Source organism: Aquarana catesbeiana, linkage group LG10 (genome assembly GCF_042186555.1).
Source record: "Aquarana catesbeiana isolate 2022-GZ linkage group LG10, ASM4218655v1, whole genome shotgun sequence".
Classification (NCBI taxonomy): Eukaryota; Metazoa; Chordata; class Amphibia; order Anura; family Ranidae; genus Aquarana; species Aquarana catesbeiana.
The window spans coordinates 153,211,075-153,232,508 of record NC_133333.1 but is presented as its reverse complement, the minus strand read 5'-3'; the positions used below and the strand labels follow the sequence as shown (position 1 = coordinate 153,232,508).

Sequence of the window (21,434 nt, the reverse complement as noted above, 5' to 3'; positions counted from 1 at the left end):
AAGACGGGGATCAACAGAGTCTGTTACGACCAGATGGATCAGAGAGGCGTTGCTTCTTAGCCGGGTCTTTCCTTGGGCTGCGTTGTTCTCTCGGATCGGTCATGCGAGAGGGGGTGGGAGGTGCAAAGGTATCCATTGGAATATGGAGATATGCGTGAAGGTATTGCATGGCTTCTTCCGGATAGGAAAAGGTTTTGGGGTCGCCTGCAGGATCTGAGAAGCGGAGTATTGCTGGGTAGGTCAGCGTGAACTTAACTCCCTTTTGGAAGAGAGCAACACAAATAGATTGGAATGCCTTGCATCTCCTGGAAACCTCTTCAGAGTAGTCTGCGAATAGAAGTAGTTTGTAGCTGTCCAACTGTACGGATTTGCCCAGGGCACACGGGATACATGTGGTGCATATGTCCGCCAGTGAATCAGTGTTGTATGATTCTGGTAGGCCTATAATACGTAGGTTATTGCGCCTGGAGCGGTTTTCCAATTTTATCCAGCTTATCAAATATAAATTGCTGGCTCTGTTTGGACTGCTCTTCTGTGGTGAAGGAGTTTTGCATCTCATCCTCCAGCTCAGATACACAGTGCTCTACCTCAGAGAGCCTAGTGGTGTGGTCTCCTAGTTCCTTCCTCAGCTGTGTGATCCCTGCAGCTATTGCTCTGTCAACTGCTGCAGTTATTGTGGGAGACAACTGAGCTGCCACTGCTTGGGCTAAGCCCGCATATTGCTCCTTGGTAGGAGGGGGCGCTGCTGCCGTATGATTAGCAGAGACTGCAGGGGTTGTGGAGATGCATGAGGCATCTGCTCCGTCCGCCATGTTGGCTGTTTGGAGGGAGAGCTCAGAGCTGGCCATTGCAGCTGCGCTGGAGGAGCCATGGACAAAGAATTCGTCCATCCACCTGAGCCTTTGTGCGGGTGAGGGGCGGACCGGTAGTCACTCACGGTCCGTGGGCGAGAGGGGCTGTTTTTTTATTTTGTGTAGTCCAGAGCCCCTGTTCCTCACTTGCTCACATGGGGTGCCGGAACCGGAAGTGCTTATCTCATTTTAAAGCCCTAAGTCCCATGGCTTTCTCCTGCTTCATTCTTCTGTTATCAGCCTGATAACTTCTGACAAGTTCTCTGTCAACTGTGATAAAACCAGGCTGAATTTTGTGTCAGAGTGGGTGCTATAAATAGATTAACAGAGAGCTGATCTATTCACAGCGCAGCTCTGAAAGTATCTGCCTATGTGGAAGGGGTGTGTGCCTTTCCTCCAATCAGCTGTCTCCCAGTGTAAGCAAAGAATCCACACCCACAGGTGAATCAGGAAGAGAAAATTCTACCTGCACTAAACAGTATATAAAGCTGAAGACAGCAGATATGCATGTAAAACTTATGTAGGAGGATTTGTTTCATCTCTGTGTATCATCTGAGGCTGTTCACTTTACTGGGTATATGTGAGGGTTTACATCCACTTTAAGCATTCTGCTTCTGAGTGGCTGAGATGTACAGTACATTTCTCGAATCTTCATATATTTGTTTATTACAGGCAATTTACTCAGCACTTTACACACTTTACAATTTACTCAGCACTTTACACAATTGAAATTCTTAATTTAGGAACAGAGGCAGAGTTGTGCAATACAACAGTAAATTGGTGCTTACACAAGGAGAGCCTGCTGTTACAGGCACAATGTTATAACAGAACAAGAAAGGCATATGTTTAGTGGTTTCCTCTGTTAGTGTGCCATAATCACCAGACTTTGCTAGATATTTTACCTGGACATTTAACTATCAGTTGCTTCTGCAACTTTTTGCACTTTTTATTTGGCTCAAACTACTCTGTTTGTTTACAGTTGTGTCATTATCTCAAGCTTCCGCTGTTCCTCCTGGGGTTTCAAAAATGCCCTACCAGAAGAGCTTTCTTTTGTGCAGTCATAGTCATACCAATAGCTACAATACAGAAATAAACGTCCCTTTTCCACTTGCGACTGTATTGAGAAAGGCCTGTGAGATCTCCAGAGACATTGACTGGCTGAACTCTACCTTAGTTCATATACCTCTACGAACTGCAAAAATCACACAGGATGGCGCTCGTTTGGAGGATTTCCCGATCAGTGGAGGGCTCCACCCTTGATGGACATTGTAGAAAGAAGCGTGATAGAAGAACCCCCTTGGTTTTAGCACTAAAGTGTTTTTTGGACTTTGTCGTATACCTCTACATTAAAGGGTAAGGTCTGGTATACGAACACAGTACATGTTCATGCTCCACACCAGCACACATGCAGTATGTCCACAATAAAGCATGCTGTGAACAAGCCCTACGTTCACCAAAAACTGATGACTTTGTTTTGGTTGGACCTTGGCTGGCTCAGCCACCTACCATCTTGATAAAAATCCCTAGGAACCCAGCAGGAAGATTCTGCCCTCCCTGAAGAATCTGCCTTCAGATCTGCCATCATCAAGAGATAGCTGAGCAGTAGGGTTGTCAATTTGAGATGGCCTTAATAGTTAAAGAATAGAAGAGAGAGAGAATATACTGTAGCTGTTCTCCTTTTTTGCTTATCAGTGCATTTCACACCATGGACACCATGAACTATTTTCTGGTGTTTCATTAGGCTCGATTCACACCTATGCATGTTGCTTTTGAGCGTTTTCGGAGGTTTTTTTTTCATGCTTGCCACGTTTTTGAGCCGCGTTTTTGCCGCGTTTTTGCGGCGTTTTTGCCGCGTTTTTGCCGCGATTTGCGTTTTGCGGTTTTTTTTTTTTTTTTTTTTTTTTTCATTTTTTTTTACAGTCTTAAAAAAAAATTACAAAAAAAATAAAAATAAAAAAAAAAAAAAAAAAAACGGCAAAAACGCACCAAAAACGCATCAAAAACGCATCAAAAACGCTGCAAAAACGCTGCACTTGCGTTTTTGATGCTTGTCCATTGAAAACCATTACATGCAAAACGCTGCTTTTTGCATGAAAAAAAGTCCCCGACCCTTTCCAAAAACGCAGAGATACAAAAAAGCATTGATGTGAACATGTTCCATAGGAACCCATGTTAAAAAATTCCCGTGCATTTCTGCAAAATGCAAAATGCATCAAAAAACGCGCTAGTGTGAATGGGGCCTGACAGGGACATTGGAGAATTGTGTGTTGTAGGAAACAGCTAACAAATAGTTTTCACGTGGCAGCTATATGTGAATTCCATTGCTAGCAATTCAGATATTGGAAACTAAGAGAATGACAGAATATTTGGCAAAAGACAATCTAGTATTGTCCAAAAATGTTTAGAAACTTTGGAAGTGTATTAAAAAAAAAATAGAATTCCAGTGCGTTTTGGGGGAAGACTGAGTTATGATTTATCAAGCTAAGGTTACAAGTCACATACTGAATAAATACAGGTAGAACTAAAATGGATCTAAACCACCCTTTTGCAACCTTTTAACACGGAGGAACCCTTGAAATAACTTTCTGGTCTTGGAGAACCCCTACTATATCCACAGCTGATGGTACATTAGCGTGATGGTGAGAAGAATGCTCCTTATATTTGTGGTCACTGGGAAAAATCCATCCCATCCCCTATACAGACAACATAAAAGACCATTGTCATCAGTGCTTACTTATCTGAGAGAACCTCTAGCAACCTTGGGAGAAGCCCTGATTGATAAAGACTGATCTAAACTGTTAGGTCTCTATCAGACAGGCAGTGGATTGCTTTTGAGAGGCGCTATTGCCACCTCCCGTTGCCTTTTTTTTTTGTTTATTTACTTTTTTTCATTGTGGAAAGGTGACTTTACATTGCAGGACTGCACTGTAACTGTGACCCAGGTTCTTGGGTTGCAGTTGCGGACTTATGGTGTAGCTCCATTGATTGCAATAGGTGTGTGTGACAGGCGGTGGTGCCACCTTTTAAACTCTGCAGCCTGAGTTGAAAATGCAGCAGCCATGGCATGTGTACAGCCTTTACAATATCCAGATGTGGACCGCAAAGTAATTTAAGTGCAAATACCTCCAGTGACATAGGAATTTACACTCACCGGCCACTTTATTAGGTACACTTTGTTAATACTGGGTGAGACACCCTTTTGCCTTTTGAACTGCCTTAATTCTTCATGGCATAGATTTAACAAGATGTTGGAAACATTCCTCAAAGATTGTTGTCGATATTGACATGATAGCACCACGCAGTTGCAGCAGATTTGTCGGCTGCACATCCATAATGCAAATCTCCCGTTCCACCACATCCCAAAGGTGCTCTACTGGATTGAGAACTGGTGACCTCATTGTCATGTTCAAGAAACCAGTGGTGAGATGATTTGAGGTTTGTGACATGGTGTATTATCCTGCTGGAAGTAGCCTTCAGAAGATGGATAAACTGTAGTCATAAAGGGATGGACATGGTCAGCAACAATACTCAGGTAGACCGTGGTGTTTAAATGATGCTCAATTGGTACTAAGGGGCCCAAAGTATGCCAAGAAGATATCCCCCACACCATTACACCACCACCAGCCTGAACCGTTGATACAAGGCAGGATAGATCCATGCTTTCATGTTGTTTATGCCAAATTCTGACCCTACCATCTGAATGTCACAGCTGAAATAGAGACTCATCAGACCAGGCAATGTTTTTCCAATCTTCTATTGTTCAATTTTGGTGAGTCTGTGTGACTTGTAGCCTCAGTTTCCTGTTCTTAGCTGACAGGAGTGGCACCCGGTGTGGTCTTTTAAGTCACATGACCATGGATTTTGTTCCCTTCAGATGGGTTTTGCATACCAATACACGTCTATGAAACCCATCTTGAAGCAGGTCAAATGCAGGTCAGAAGGATATCAGCTGTGGGTCAAATGCATCTGTCAATGGGGAACCTACAGGCATGAGGAATAAGGTAAGTACTACAGCTTTTTCCTCTACCCCAAGACTCAACATGCAGTTGCCCCTTGCAGTATGGGGGTAGGGGGCACACATTTATTTCTTGTGCCCCAAGTTGGGCTGTAAAGAGAAAAACATTAAATGCTGCAGGTAAAAAATGCAGGTGCCTAGAGGCTTTTCAAACCTTCCTATCACCATCCATTCTGAAGTGTAGTGCCAGAGCTTGCTACTAATCCATGCCCCCACACATTGCCTTAGTATATGTACGTATGCATGTGAGTTAGGAGCCTTAGATTGTAAGCCCGTTCGTCTGTATGCTGGTCTGACGGACCAAATACGACGCAAGGGCAGCTATAGCACCTGTCCGCAAGAATGTTTCCAGCGCGATGCTATTGCGCTGGTTCTCGGCGACAGGGTACTATGCATCTCGTGCTCGCTGCAATAGGATAAACACATTTTCCCATTTTGCAGCAAGCGCGAGAAAGAGGCGTTAATGCCCCTATAGGTCTGGAATGGATTTTAAGGGGAACCCCCTACGCCGAAAAAAACAGCGTGGGGGTCCCCCCAAAATCCACACCAGACCCTTATCCGAGCACGCAGCCCGGCCGGTCAGGAAAGGGGGTGGGGACGAGCGAGCACCCCCCCCTCCTGAACCGTACCAGGCCACATGCCCTCAACATGGGGGGTGGGTGCTTTGGGGAAGGGGGGCGCCCTGCGGCCCCCCCACCCCAAAGCACCTTGTCCCCTTGTTGATGAGATCAAGGGCCTCTTCCCGACAACCCTGGCCGTTGGTTGTCGGGGTCTGCATGTGGGGGGCTTATCAGAATCCGGGAGCCCCCTTTAATAAGGGGGCTCACAGATCCCGGCCCCCCGCCCTATGTGAATGAGTATGGGGTACCCATACCCATTCACCTGGGGAAAAAAGTGTCAATAAAAAAACACACTAGACAGGTTTTTAAAGTAATTCATTAGGCAGCTCCGGGGGGTCTTCTTCCGACTTAGGGGGTCTCTTCCGACTTCTCCGCTCTCTCCGGCCTCTTCTCTCAGTTTTCGGTTCTTCTCCCGCTCTCCGGCCTCTTCTCCGCTTCTTCTCCCGCTCTCCGGTTCTTCTGCCGGGCTCCTCTGCTATCTTCTGCTCTTTTGCCGCTCTCTTGCTAGCGGTGGCCTGGTCTTCTCCATCGTCTTCTTCCCCCTTCTCTTCTTCCGATGTTGACACGACACTCTCTCCCGCTGTAATGCTGTGTTCACGGTGCACAACGACTTATATAGGCATGGGGCGGGGTCACCACCCGGGGTGGGTGGTTATGTGGCGTCATAAGGGGCGGGGTCACCCCTTCCCCAAAGCACCCACCCCCCCATGTTGAGGGCATGCGGCCTGGTACGGTTCGGGGGGGCAGGCTGTGTGCTCAGATAAGGGTCTGGTATGGATTTTGGGGGGACCCCCATGCCGTTTTTTTTCGGCGTAGGGGGTTCCCCTTAAAATCCATACCAGATCTGAGGGCCTGGTATTCTGCGATGGGGTTTGCAAGGTGTTAATCTCGCCGATAAAAGCGGCGAGATTGACTTCCTTTTCTAGTCCTGTCGTACTTCATCACGTTCAAAATGAACGTGTGTGGGCAAGTCCGGGAGTCCGCCGTTACTCCGTCGAAAGTCTGTCGGGAAGGCCGTCGGACCTATTCTGCCGGAAAGTCCGGTCGTGTATGCGCGAGTCCGTTCGTTTGGAAAGTCCGTCGGAAGTCCGTCGGATAGACCGTCGGACTAGTCCGGTCGAAAAGTCCGCTCGTGTGTACGTGGCATAAGCGTTATGTGTGGAGAAAACCAGGCACTGCTCATCACCTGTCCAATACAGTCCCAACAGTGAAGCATGGTGGTGGCAGCATCATGCTGTGAGGGTATTTTTCAGCTGTAGGGGCAGGACGACTGGTTGCAATCAAGGGAAAGATGAATGCAGCCAAGTACAGGGATATCCTGGATGAAAACCTTCTCCAGAGTGCTCAGGATCTCAGACTGGGCCGAAGGTTTACCTTCCAACAAGACAATGACCCTAAGCACACAGCTAAAATAACGAAGGAGTGGCTTCACAACAACTCCGTGACTGTTCTTGAATGGCCCAGCCAGAGCCCTGACTTAAACCCAATTGAGCATCTCTGGAGAGACCTAAAAATGGCTGTCCACCAACGTTTACTATCCAACCTGACAGAACTGGAGAGGATCTGCAAGGAGGAATGGCAGAGGATCCTCAAATCCAGGTGTGAAAAACTTGTTGCATCCTTACCAAAAAGACTCATGGCTGTATTAGATCAAAAGGGTGCTTCTACTAAATACTGAGCAAAGGGTCTGAATACTTAGGAGCATGTGATATTTCAGTTTTTCTTTTTTAATAAATCTGCAAAAGTGTCAACAATTCTGTGTTTTTCTGTCAATATGGGGGTGCTGTGTGTACATTAACGAGGAAAAAAAAAAGAACTTAAATTATTTTAGCAAATGGCTGCAATACAACAAAGAGTGAAAAATTTAAGGTGGTCTGAATACTTGCCATCCCCACTGTATATATACACACACACACTCACCGGCCACTTTATTAGGTACACCAGTTCAATTGCTCGGTAACACCAATTGCTAATCAGCGAATCACATGGCAGCAACTCAATGTATTTAGACATCTAGACGTGGTGAAGACAACTTGCTGAAGTTCAAACTGAGCATCAGAATGGAGAAGAAAGGGGATTTAAGTGACTTTGAATGTGGCATGATTGTTGGTGCAAGACGTGCCGGTTCGAGTATTTTGAAAACTGCTGATCTACTGGGATTTTCACACACAACCATCTCTAAGGTTTACAGAGAATGGTCTGAAAAAGAGAAAATATCCAGTGAGCGTCAGTTGTGTGGAGGAAAATGCCTTGTTGATGTCAGAGGTCAGAGGAGAATGGGCAGACTGGTTCTTAATAATAGACATGTGCATACTGAAATATTTCATTTTGGAATTTCGGTTTCGTCCGAAAAATACATTAATTTAGTTACTCTCGAAACTTATTTTTATTTATTTTGTTTTGTTTAAAAATGCATTCATCAGAAAATCCGAATTATTTAAGGTCGAATCTGTGAATTGAAGGCTTATGGTGTCTGTCGGATGTTCTAAGAAGATTCGACAAAGCGGATAAACTGTACGACGCCGCAATCGTACATTTCCGGTCGAATGTTCCGCCCACAAGCTATAGTAGAATTCTAATGTTGTTTGACTAGTAATTATTATAATTATTAAATATTATTACTAGTCAAACAACATTAGAATTCTTCTATAGCCTATGGGCAGAGCATTTGATCGTAAATGTCCACTCGCGGCGATCGTATGATTTTAGCTGCTTTGTCAAATCTTCATGTCTCTATGATGTTGAATCTTTTCTCTCTATGTCAAATAACCTTGGACTAATAGAGTTAGGTAGGCACATTCAACTGCAGTTTCGATATAGTTTGTTATCGTTTGTTAAAACGAACACGAAAATCCCCAAAAATTAGGACGAAAAGCATTCAGACGAAAACGAATGCACATGTCTACTTGATAATAGAAAGGCAACAGTAACTCAAATAACCGCTGTATATATATGTGTGTGTGTGGGTGTGTGTGTAAAGTGCTGTGCAAATTGATGGCGCTAAATACCGGTAAGTACCTGTAATAAATTAATAACTACCGTAAATAATACATTTCTGTTGGCCTATCACAATGATTGGCAGCTTCCCTGGCCAGTAGAAATGGGCAAGTAAGAGACCATGAATGACAGGCAACAGTGTCCCTTAAAGCGGTTGTATACCCTCAGAAAAAAAAAATAGTAAAAAAAAAAAAACCCTGTAAGGCAAAGGGATAATCAGCTAGTATGCACCACATACTTGCTCATTATGAAATACTTACCTTAGAACAAGGTCCCCATATCGCAGGCAGGTCCACGCTGAGGAAGCTGACATTTTGCCCTTGGCGCCTCTTCTGGGTTCGCGGCTCTGGCGCTGTGAGTGGCCGGAGCCTCAATGACGTCACTCCCGCGCATGCGCACGGGAATCGTCTTCCTTGCAAGGTCCGGCAGCATCTGCCGAACCTTCAGCCGGGCATTCACAGCGCATGTGTTACTGACGTCAGCGGCTGCATGCAAAGTGAATATCTCCTAAACCATACAGGTTTAGGAGATATTCATTTTACCTGCAGGTAAGCCTTATTATAGGCTTACCTGTAGGTAAAAATGAAAAAAATGGGTACACAACCATTTTAAAGTAGAGTTCTGCCCCCTCCCACGAAAAAAATTATGGTCAGCAGCTACAAATACTGTAGCTGTCGATTTTTAATATAAGGACACTTACCTGTCCAGGGTTCCCGCAATGTCAGCACCCCAGCCGATTTTTCAGATCGGGTGCTGCCGCCGCCATTCATGGTAAGGGAAACCGGCAGTGAAGTCTTTCCACTTCACATTCGGTTCCCTACTGCGCATGCATGAAGCGCGCTGCTCTTTCTAACTTGCCCAGTGGCGGAGGGGGGCTGAACTTCTGAGGGAACAGCACTGTGGCGCAGTCTCCCAGAAGTGGGGAAGGCATAGTTGCCAACAGTCCCGATTTTCCGGGGACAATCCCGATTTTGGGACCCTCGTCCCGATTGGAGGCTGTCCCGAATCGGGATTTTCCATAAGGAAAATCGGGAATGTTGGTTTTTTTGTTTTTGGAGCAGCGGGCTCCAGCAAAATGGCGGCCGGCGCCGCTGCTCTATCTTCCCCTAGTGTTGAGTGGAGAGAGGAAGGGGGCTCGATCCGTGCAGCCAATGAAGCGGCTTCTTTAGCTGCACGGCCCCTCCCCTCTCCACTGAAGCAAGCAGAAGACACGGCGGCGTCACCGTGTCTTGCTGAAAGTTCCCCAGCCCCGTACTGCGCAAGCGCTGCGCCTGCGCAGTACAGGGGGTCCTCCATTGCCGAGGGGAACTTTCTCGGCAGAACACCGGCTGCTCCTGCACTGAGCGGGGGCCGGGCTGCATTGAGGGAGGGCTGCACTAATTGAGGGGGGGCTGCACTGAGGGGGGGGCTGCACTAACTGAGGGGGGCTGCACTAACTGAGGGGGGCTGCACTAATAGGGGGGGCTGCACTGAGGGGGGGCTGCACTAATAGAGGGGGGGCTGCACTGAGGGGGGGGCTGCACTAATAGAGGGGGGCTGCACTGAGGGGGGGGCTGCACTAATAGAGGGGGGCTGCACTGAGGGGGGCTGCACTAATAGAGGGGGGCTGCACTGAGGGAGGGTCTGCACTAATAGAGGGGGGGCTGCACTGAGGGGGGCTGCACTAATAGAGGGGGGCTGCACTGAGGGGGGCTGCACTAATAGAGGGGGGGCTGCACTGAGGGGGGGTCTGCACTAATAGAGGGGGGACTGCACTAATAGAGGGGGGTCTGCACTGAGGGGGGTCTGCACTAATAGAGGGGGGCTGCACTAATAGAGGGGGGGCTGCAATAATAGAGGGGGGCTGCACTGAGGGGGGGTCTGCACTAATAGAGGGGGGTCTGCACTGATGGAGGGGATCTGCACTGATGGAGGGGATCTGCACTGATGGAGGGGGTCTGCACTGAGGGAGTCTATACAGACTCTGGCGGGGGCACCTGATGCAAGGACAGACTCTGGCGGGGGCACCTGATGCAAGGACAGACTCTGCCGGGGGCACCTGATGCAAGAACAGACTCTGCTGGTGGCAGGCGACGTGGCTAGTGACACGCTCAGGGATCCCACTGATTCGGCATTATGGTGAGTTGAATTATTTAATTTTATATTACAATGTAATAATAGAAATAATGCGCTTTAATAATCCTGACATCATAACAACCATGGTGTCGGGATGATTGAAGCGTTAACACCAGGCATTTGGAGTATCTTTATCTGCTGATTGTTAAACTTTCTAGAATACACATATTTCTATTGTGTTGGATCTGGGGCTGCTGTACCGTCATTTCCCTCTCCCCCTTTCCTTCTCCCCTTTTCCCTCTCCATCCCTCATTCATCTCAGACTCTAACCACACCCTCTTGAGCCACGCCCATCTAAGCCACGCCCACTTTCACGTAAACCACGCCCACTTTCACATAAGCCATGTCCACTTTTCACGTAAGCCATGCCCACTTTTCACGTAAGCCACGCCCATTTTTCGACGCTGCGCACTTCGCGCGCCGCACTTATAAATTTTTTGCTAAGCTACGCCTACAAACGAATGCCCCACCTCCTAATTATTGTACGGCTCCGCCTACAGCCAAGAAAGTGTCCCACATATTTTTTTTTCAATGTTGGCAACTATGGGAAGGGTACCTGTCAAAAACAAGTACCTGTTCAGGTGCCAAATGTGGCACCGCAGGGGGAGAGGAAGCAGATAAGCTGAGGTTCCACTTTTGGATGGAACGCGCTTTACCCCCCCCTTTCTCCAGCAGCAGGCACTCCCCTTTCCTGTGCTTATGGTCATGGTCACAAATGTTAACTTCATCTGGTCTCTTACCTGACAAAGGGGCCTTGCGACGTTGCTGTATATATACCATGTGACCATGGAATAAAGCTTTGGACCCTTTCCAGGAATCCTTGGTGTGCTGATGACATTTCTTTACAGAAGTGGGAAAGGGTACCTGTCATAAACAGATACCCGTTCCCCCCTCTCCCCTAAAAGGTGCCAAATGTAGCACCAGGAGGGGGGAAAAGCAGATAAGTGGAGCTTCCCCTTTTGGGTGGAACTACGTTTTAACCCCTCCCCTTCTCCTGCAGCAGGCACTCCCCTTTCCTGTGTTCTTTCTTTGCTACATTTGGCTGTTGGGGGAGTGAAGAGAAGCCCCTAGTACTTCTGGATATGGGGAGCATTTGACTTATTTAGTGGTCATGGCAGGGGCAGATCCAGAGCCTAGTCTTGGGAGGGGCACTGCCAGAAAATACATTTTTATTGGGGTAAATTTATCAGGGAAATGGCTGGTGTTAGCGCTTCAATCATCACGGCACCATGGTTGTTATGGTGTCAAGATGATTGAAGCGCATTATTACTATTATTACATTGTTATAAAAAATGAAATGGTTCAACTCACCATAATGCAGAATCAGTGGGAGCCCCTAGCATGTCACTTGCCACTGTCACCTGCCACATGTTGCGGATTGTCACTTGCCACGTCACCTGTCACCAGATGCAGATTGTCACTTGCCATGTCACCTGTCACCAGATGCAGATTGCTACTTGCCACATTCCATGCCACATGTTGCAGATTGTCACTTGCCACGTCACTTGCCATGTCCCATGCCACATGTTACAGATTGTCACTTGCCACGTCCCATGCCACACGTTGCAGATTGTCACATGCCACGTCCCATGCCACATGTTGCAGATTGCCACTTGCCACGTCTCATGCCACATGTTGCAGATTGTCACTTGCCACACGTTGCGGATTGTCACTTGCCTGCTATAATTGTCTAATTGTCTCGTGCTGTGTCCCAGAGTTAGGCAGCAGATTACCAGTCAAGCAGCAGAGAGATGATGTAATCTCTCTGCTGCTGCAGCTGCCTGCACACTGCACAGTGAGGGCGGAACTGCAGGGATGCAGGGCGGGCACCGGGCGGTGAGAGATGGTGTCATCTCTCTGCTCCCCCACCCGCCAGCTCCCTGATTGGCCAGCAGCCCGCTCACACACTGTCACAGAGCCGCACAGCTGCTCACCAACCAAGCCGCCCGGCCCACCCACGGAGCTGCCCGCTGTCTCTCACCAACAGTGCAGCTCTGCTCTCAGCCGCGGAGCTGCCCGCCAGCTCTCTCACCCGCGGCGACTCCTGCTTGCCCAATCACTCATCCGCATTCTCGGTGGGGGCAATTGCCCTGTTGCCCCCCCTCCAGGATCCGCCCCTGGGTCATGGTCACAAATGTTAACTTCATCTATTCTAATGTTATTCTAACATTAGTTCAGAAATGTAAATTCATAATATATAAATAACTACTGATTCAGTGGCATGAAACAAGCATGTAGCCAGTGAAGCCTAAACTCATGTTCGGAATATTTCTCAAGGTCTGACTCCCTAGGTTTTGAATGCAGGAACACAATGACAGCCCTGGAGCAAGCATCTCCAAAAGCAAGTCTGCAATAGTGGCTCTCAAACTTCTATCCTCACATATTTCTCGTTAACTCAGTAGCAGTGTGAATTGTGCCTTAGAGCAAGTTGTGCAGTAATGCATGCAGAGATGTGGGTCACTGTTGTCGATGTTTGCGGGCAGCAGGCTGAATCATAAAGACATGAACCTGTAGTAAAAGTCCCAATCTGTATGTGGGAACCCCAGAGGTGACATTCTTTGATGTATATCACTTGACAAGGATCTCTGTAGGAGACAGGTAACAGGACAGCACAAGAATGTGTATGTTGTGACCGAGATTGTCAGCTTCCTGTGAACCTGTTTGGATCTGTCTTTATTGCTTTCACTAGGACTATACCTTGGGGGAGATTTTGTTGTATGAACAAGTGGAATCAAACATTTAAAAGAAATGTGTGAGTTGCCCATAGGAACAAGATAGAGGGGGGATTTATTAAAACTGGAGCAGAAAGAATCTGCAGCAGTTGTCCATGGCAACTAATCAGCTCCTATCTCCAGCTTGTTCACTAAATGTGGAACAAAACCCATCAATTTAAAGTGATACTAAAGGCTTACATTTTATTTTTTTTTTAAGAAATAACAAACATGTTATACTTACCTGCTCCGTCCAATGGTTTTACGCACAGCAGCCCCGATCCTCCTATTCTCAGGTACCCCGCCAGGACTCTGGGCTTCCTCCCCCTTTCGAGTGCCCCCACAGAAATCCGCTTGCTATGGGGGCACTCGTGTGTATTTGCTCCCAAGCCCCGTCCTGTGTGTCCATAAAACACATAGAATGGGGCACAGCCCTGCCCCTGCTCCCTCTTCACTGGCTGTGATTGACAGCAGCAGGAGCTAATAGCTCCCTCTGCTGTCTCTGATTTGCCACGACTTTACTGTGCTTATGGTGTGTTTTTCATAGGTCTTGCGACTCAAACAACACATCAAAAAGATAACACAGGTGGGTTACTAATGCGTTCCTACTGCGTTTCCAATGCATTTCAACGGGGAGGTGTGTTTTTGGTGTCGTTTTTTTTTTCATTGACCTAAAATGCAGCAAGCAAGATTTTTAACACCACAAGGGAAGCGCAATGGACCAGTGTGAAGACATACATAGAATTTAAAGGGATGCATTTTTCTTAAACTTTTCTTGCTCTAAATGTGCCAATAATGGCCGACAATAAATTCACATTCATTTAAATTCACGATATTAATTAAAAAGTAAAATATAATCCAATTATATATATAAAATATATATATTTTTTAAATATGGAAGAAAAGTACTTTGGAGGGGACTTTGTAGGCACCAGTAACCATAAGAATAAATACAATAATACAAATTTTATTGAGACATAGGTTTAAAAAACATCAAAGAACAAATAAAAGACAACACATTAGATGTGTGAAAAGAGCCTGACATATAAATCTAGATCTGTCACCAGGGCACCAAGGCCCAATTGTCACCCTTATGCACATTTCAACTCGTAGAGTCTTCTTCAGGGTTTTTTTTTTTTAGATAGAAATAGTAGTGGGTTCTATAAAGAAAAATAACCATAAGTAAGAAACACAAAATGATCAAAGATGGTTTTGAACCATCCATTGGAGCATGGGCTTCTGAACACTTCCTGGCGGGGTTATAAGGTGCTCAATCTCCTGTTGATTTTTGTAAGTTGTACATGTTTAAACCAATGCAAATCATATGTAATTGTTTATGTTTATTCATTTTTTTGATCATTTTGTGTTGATCAATTTAACAAAACTAAATAACTAGATTAACAAATCTAAACAAAACTATTTTTTTTCGCCATGCACTTATCTAGTTGATACAAGGCAGGATAGATCCATGCTTTCATGTTGTTTACACCAAATTCTGACCTTACCATCTGAATATTGCAGCTGAAATCGAGACTCATGAGACCAAAGTTTTTCCAATCTTCTATTGTTCAGTGTTGGTGAGCCTGTGTGAATTGTAGCCTCAGTTTCCTGTTCTTAGCTGACAGAAGTATGACCCGGTGTTATCTTCTGCTGCTGTAGCCCATCTGCTTCAAGGTTCGATGTGTTGTGCCTTCAGAGATGGTATTCTGCATACCTTAATGTAACGAGCAGTTATTTCAGTTACTGTTGCCTTTCTATCATCTCACACCAGTCTGCCCATTCTCCTCTGACATCAAGAAGGCATTTTTATCCAAACAACTGCCACTCACTGGATATTTTCTCTTTTTCAGACCATTCTCTGTAAACCCTAGAGATGGTTTTGTGTGAAAATCCCAGTAAAATAGCAGGTTTTGAAATAACCATGCCACGTTCAAAGGCACTTAAATCGCCTTTCTTCTCCATTCTGATGCTTGGTTGAAACTGCAACAAGTCGTCTTCACCACGTCTAGATGCCTAAATGCATTGAGTTGCTGCCATGTGATTGGATGATTAGCAATTTGTGTTACCAAGCAATTGAAAAGGCGTACCTAATAAAGTGGCTGGTGAGTGTACGGTATCTCACAAAAGTGAGTACACCCCTCACATTTTTGAAAATATTTTATTATATCTTTTCATGTGACAACACTGAAGAAATGACACTTTGCTACAATGTAAAGCAGTGAGTGTACAGCTTGTATAACAGTGTAAATTTACTGTCCCCTCAAAATATGGCACCTCATGGCAAAGAATTCTCTGAGTATCTGAAAAAAAGAATTGTTGCTCTACATAAAGATGGCTAGGCTATAAGAAGATTGCCAAGACCCTGAAACTGAGCTGCAGCACGGTGGCCAAGACCATACAGCGGTTTAACAGGACAGGTTCCACTCAGAACAGGCCTCACCATGGACGACCAAAGGAGTTGAGTGCACATGCTCAGCGTCATATCCAGAGGTTGTGGGGTTAGGAAATAGACGTATGAGTGCTGCCAGCATTGTTGCAGAGGTTGAAGGGGTGGGGGGTCAGCCTGTCAATGCTCAGACCATAGGCTGCACACTGAATCAAATTGGTCTGCATGGCTGTCATCCCAGAAGGAAGCCTCTTCTAAAGATGATGCACAAGAGAGCCCACAAACAGTTTGCTGACTATGGATATGGATTACTGGAACCATGTCCTGTGGTCTGATGAGACCAAGATAAACTTATTTGGTTCAGATGGTGTCAAGCGTGTGGGGCGGCAACCAGGTGAGGAGTACAAAGACAAGTATGTCTTGCTACAGTCAAGCATAGTGGTGGAAGTGTCATGGTCTGGGGCTGCATGAATGCTGCCGGCACTGAGGAGCTACAGTTCATTGAGGGAACCATGAATGCCAACATGTACTGTGTCAAGCAGAGCATGATCCCCTCCCTTCGGAGACTGGGCCACAGGGCAGCAGCATAACTACCCCAAACACACCTCCAAGACGACCACTGCCTTGCTAAAGAAGCTGAGGGTAAAGGTGATGGACTGGCCAAGCATGTCTCCAGACCTAAACCCTATTGAGCATCTGTGGGGCATCATAAAACGGAAGGGTGGAGGAGCGCAAGGTCTCTAACATCCACCAGCTCTGTGATGTCTTCATGGAGGAGAGGAAGAGGACTTCAGTGACAACCTGTGAAGCTCTGGTGAACTCCATGCCCAAGAGGGTTAAGGCAGTGCTGGAAAATAATGGTGGCCACACAAAATATTGACACTTTGGGCCCAATTTGGACATTTTCACTTAGGGGTGTACTCACTTTTGTTGCCAGCAGTTTAGACATTAATGGCTGTGTGTTGAGTTATCTTGAGGAGACAGCAAATTTACACTGTCATACAAGCTGTACACTCACTACTTTACCTTGTAGCAAAGTGTTATTTCTTCAGTGTTGTCACATGAAAAGATATAATAAGTGTACTCACTTTTATGAGATACTGTATATGATACATTTATTCACAGGAAGTTGTGGATTACTGCCATGTGGCTTGGGACTTATGAATAATCATTTGATGCCTATTTGTGCAATTAGTCATTGGCACTTTTTCATATTATTTGTTCATGTTTTGCTCTTTGCTTTAGAAACACTTTTATTACAGTGTGCACAAATGTCACTTGCTTCACAGCATAATATACTGTAATTTTTCCAAAGAGAGAGCTCAGCAAAACTGTTTTCTATCCACTCTGAACCAAACATGGCGTGTATGCGTGTTTTTGGTAATTGTATGCCTGTAAAAAAATGTTTTTTTTTTCAACTGGGCAGCTAAGAATAGATAAGTAGACATGTAAAAAAAGGGAACCCAAAACTCCACCTGCTGGATAAAAGTGTTAATGTCACTCCACTAGCAGGGCCACTATTTCCAGGCTTCCAGGCCATTTATTTTGACCCGTGGTGGCTGCTACATACGCTGTATACACTTTATTGCAAAAAACCTGAACTACTACACGCCCATAAAATTAGCTTATGTTGTGCAAGAGTTGCAGAATATGGAAAAGTGATGTGGGTGCTGCTCATCTGTTGCGATCTGATGTGATTAACTGCTTCTGACCATCGTGCTTATTTTAAGGGGTCCACCGGATCAGTTGAAAAGACACCTGATTGGGCACATGGGTGATATTCTTTGTTGGTAGTCCGTGGTGGGAGATTTCTGATACCATGGAAGAACCTTTATTGGAGGCACATGAACTGTGGTGGCTGTTTTTTTCTGTACATTTACAACCAAATTGGATAATATATGGGACTTCTTTCAAGTTTTTTACCTTTTTATTTATTTACTGCACATGATATACAATATTGTATAGATTATGAAAATTGTTGTGTATATGCACCTTCTGAGTCAACATTTGGTCATTTTTTTATGAAGGAGCACTTCACTGTTTTTGGGTATATACTTTATATACCTTCCAGATATAGGCTGTGCTGAGAGGCGCAGACATTCCTGCAGTAATGTCACTTTATCTTACATAATTGCATCCAAAGTCAGTAACAACAGATTGCAGTTGCTTTTGTGAACTTTACTGAACAGTACGTAAATGGTCTAAGTTTGGTTGCAGAACGTCTATCACATTCCACGTAATTGGTAGTCAGTCCCTGCCTGCAAGAAGTTTACAATCTCCCTAACTCACATTCATACATACGCATACTAAGGCCAATTTAGACAGGAGCCAGGTAACCTACTAGCAGGTCTTTGGGAGGAAATCGGAGTACCCAGAGGAAACCCACACAGGCACAGGGAGAACATGCAAACTTCAGGCCGGTAGCACCATGGTTGGGATTTGAAACCACAACACTAGTGCTGCTAGGCAGAAGTTCTAACCACTTAGCCACTGTTATGGAACTACATACCTTGTAAAACATTCCAAGACTGACAGTCACAAGAAATTTGCACAAGAAAATTGTGGTCCCGCAACAACTGGAGGTCCAGAGTTTGCCTTTGGCTGGTCTAACTGGTTCTGGTTTTGGGATCTGAAAAAAGTCCAACAAAGACAAAAAAATAGAAAAAAAAATACAATATTCCCGCAATTTCTGTTATAGAACATATCAAATAATTAGTCTTCATTCATAAATTTAATCATTGATTACATTTACTAGAAACATTGAATTAGACACCTTTCAGTGCCCTACATATAAAAGATGCTAAAACAGACAGATGCTATGTACTTATTCCCTACACATATAAGTAGTGAAGTCATTGATTTCCTGCACATACAGCAAGCAAATCTCACTCTGCATTATCCAAATCACCAGTGAGATCTTTGATCCAATACAGACAGTTCATTATCCAGTAATAATGTCACCAGTGAGATGTGCACTCCAATACACAAGGCTCGCTCTCTACCACTAACGAGATCTTCCCTAGGACACATACAGTAATTCACAACCCAGGACCCATCATGCCATTAATGAGACCACCAATCGTATATATATATATATATATATATATATACATAGGTGTGCGCAGCCTATTGCATTAGGGTGTGCACCCCAAAGCTCAAATACACATGAACGCCACCTGCTGTCACAGGGAGGAGGCTCTGATGGTGGGAGACATTTGATTGGGAGCCTAGTACCTTAAATTCTAAGTATAGGTATAATATGTTCCTACAGTTGAACCTAACCTTTAATATAATGGGGGCATTTACACTGGCCACCGGCACCCCAACCACCCACCTGGTGCCACCCCTGGATAATGCTAATGCACATGGGGTGATTAGGGTGTGCCCAGGCACACCCGGCACACCCTGTGCGCACGCCTATGTATATATATATATATATATATATATATATATATATATATATATATATATATATATATATATATATATATCAACATATATCAACTCTTATATGTGGTGGTTGTGTCTTTTTTTTTTTAGGCTTTTCCCCCCTTTATTTTTACCTGCTGTTCCAGGCAGTAAGTATTTTTCAGCTTTCTGTAATAGGCCAAGTTGTCCAGCAAAAGAAACAGTTAGAGGGTTAAAACAAACCATTTAACACTGATAGGGTTCCTCACAATGGTCAGCTTTTATTTATTTATATAAAATCTTTATCCCCAAAAAAAAAAAAAAACCTGTTTGCTGTAACTGCTTATAAAGTGTTAGTTCAGCTTCAATTTGTCAGTCAAGTCCATCCAAACTTAGTGTATCTAAAGCTGGGTATATGCAACAGTTTTTTTTTGTTCATCTAGCTGGTTAAATTAAAAAAAAAAAACTGACAAGAGATGTGGATGTGGGAATCTGTCTCTCTGTGCTATTGTATCCCCTCATCAGAATGCACAGATCAGCGCTACAGCCATTGGCTGCATGTGCTGTTCAAATACTGGTTTTCCAGCTGGACCATTGCACAGAAGCTGGTCTAACGATCGGCTTTTGTTGAACAGAGGGGTTCCTGCTGAACTGGATGAATTTTGATATGTACATACCCTGCTTTACACTACCCTCTCCCCATACTGACAATGCTGCTGTCCAGGGGTGGCTCCATTGCTCCTACATCCAGAGTGGGGACACACTAAGACAGGTAGTGTGCTACTGGTTGGATCATCAGGTGAAAATGAAGGAGGAAAAAAAACAGTTACCACAGCCAAAAATTGGTAAGCTGCCATACATAACATTTTTGTTTTTGGGTTTAATATCTCTTTAAGCTTACAAATGGTGGTGGCAGTGAAAGGGTTAATCATGCACATCATGATTTTTGGTAATGTGCAAGAACATGAAAAACGCGTTTTTGTTCAACCACAATTTTACAACCTCGCAAGTTGTGGCAATAAGGTTTTCTAACAATACAATAAGTACTGTATATTTCTGTAAATATCTACATTCATTTACAAAAAATATGATCTGCATGTCTAAGTCCTGTCTGTGTTGGTAGTATTGTACTAATCAGAGAGACAACTCACGAGGCCTTGGGTGACTTCCATTTGTCAATGGAAACTCTTTGAATATGTAAATAATCTTTAGCAAATAAAGGGATATTTGGATCAAGTTGCTGCTTTTTGCCTGTTTGTAGTTTAAAATGTAACTGCACCTTTAAATCTAGCTCCTGTCCCCAAACTACCTAATAAAGTCTTTATACCAAGTTCCTCTTCAAACAGAGAAACATTAATGTCTGCACTCATCTTAAAACTGAGAGTAACCCAGCAGCAAAGATGGTTCTTTAAGGGCTCTTTCACACTGACAGCTAGGGTGGGGGGTGATAAACACAGGCAGCTGAACTGCAGTTTTACTGCCCCCTAGCTGCTCACCCAAATGCTAACTTTACAGCCTGACAGGGTTGTACACATTCCACGGCCACTGCATTTTCAACTCAGGCTGCAGAGTCTGACAGGTGGCACCACCTGTTAAACTCGGCATTGGGTTCTACAGGATTGCACTGCAACCATGTGCTAAATGCTTGTCTCGTGGTTACAGTGTGTTTTTTCAATCCTTCCGGGATTGAATTCAGGAGGTGGCAGGATCACCTTCTAAATACCTGCCAACCACTGCTATACTGTCATCTGAAAAGTGATCCACCAAGGAAGGCAGTAAAAATTTCCACCTGTCTGAAAGAAGCCTTAGACTCTGTGATACATTAGGCCAGGGGTCTACGAATGGTCTAAGCAAAGGGCCAGTTTACTGTCCTTCAGACTTTAGGATGGCTGGATTGTGGCCAGTGGGAGTAGAAAATGCCTCAGGCTTGGTGGTCAGCAGGGGAAAGCTAGAGTTAGTTACCTGGTAACTCCATTTCCATTAATCTTCCAAGACAGCACATGAGAGAGTGGCTCCACCCACCTAAAACAGGAAACACATCATCCACAATCAAATAAAAAGAGCACAGTCACCCAGTGTTCTCAGTAGTAAGGAAGAACCGAAAGGCAACTAATGGAATAACATAATACCATAATAACCCAATACAACACGGAATATAGGGCTGGGGTCCATGCTGTCCTGGAAGATTAATGGAAATGGAGTTACCAGGTAACTAACTCTAGCTTTCCCATTTCATCTTCCAGGACAGCACATGAGAGGACATTATAGAAATAACCTATTTGTGTGGGCTACTGCTCCCATGAACTATATTACAAGGCTAAGTCCTGTAAG

At 44.9% G+C, this 21,434-nt stretch overlaps 1 protein-coding gene and 1 long non-coding RNA gene across 2 annotated transcripts in view; one reads left to right on the top strand and one right to left on the bottom strand.

Moving 5' to 3' along the window:
* LOC141110946 (BAR/IMD domain-containing adapter protein 2-like) overlaps positions 1–21,434 on the top strand; it is a 291,276-nt gene that overhangs the window by 109,501 nt on the left and 160,341 nt on the right. The gene's annotated exons all lie outside the window — the stretch shown is intronic.
* The window catches only part of LOC141110947 (uncharacterized), a 39,533-nt gene continuing 32,336 nt past the window's right edge, over positions 14,238–21,434 (bottom strand). Inside the window, exons 3-4 of the long non-coding RNA XR_012236353.1 lie at positions 18,205–18,324; positions 14,238–15,015 (exon numbers count right to left, since the gene is read on the bottom strand). This is a non-coding gene — a long non-coding RNA (uncharacterized lncRNA). The remainder of the gene's footprint in view (positions 15,016–18,204; positions 18,325–21,434) is intronic.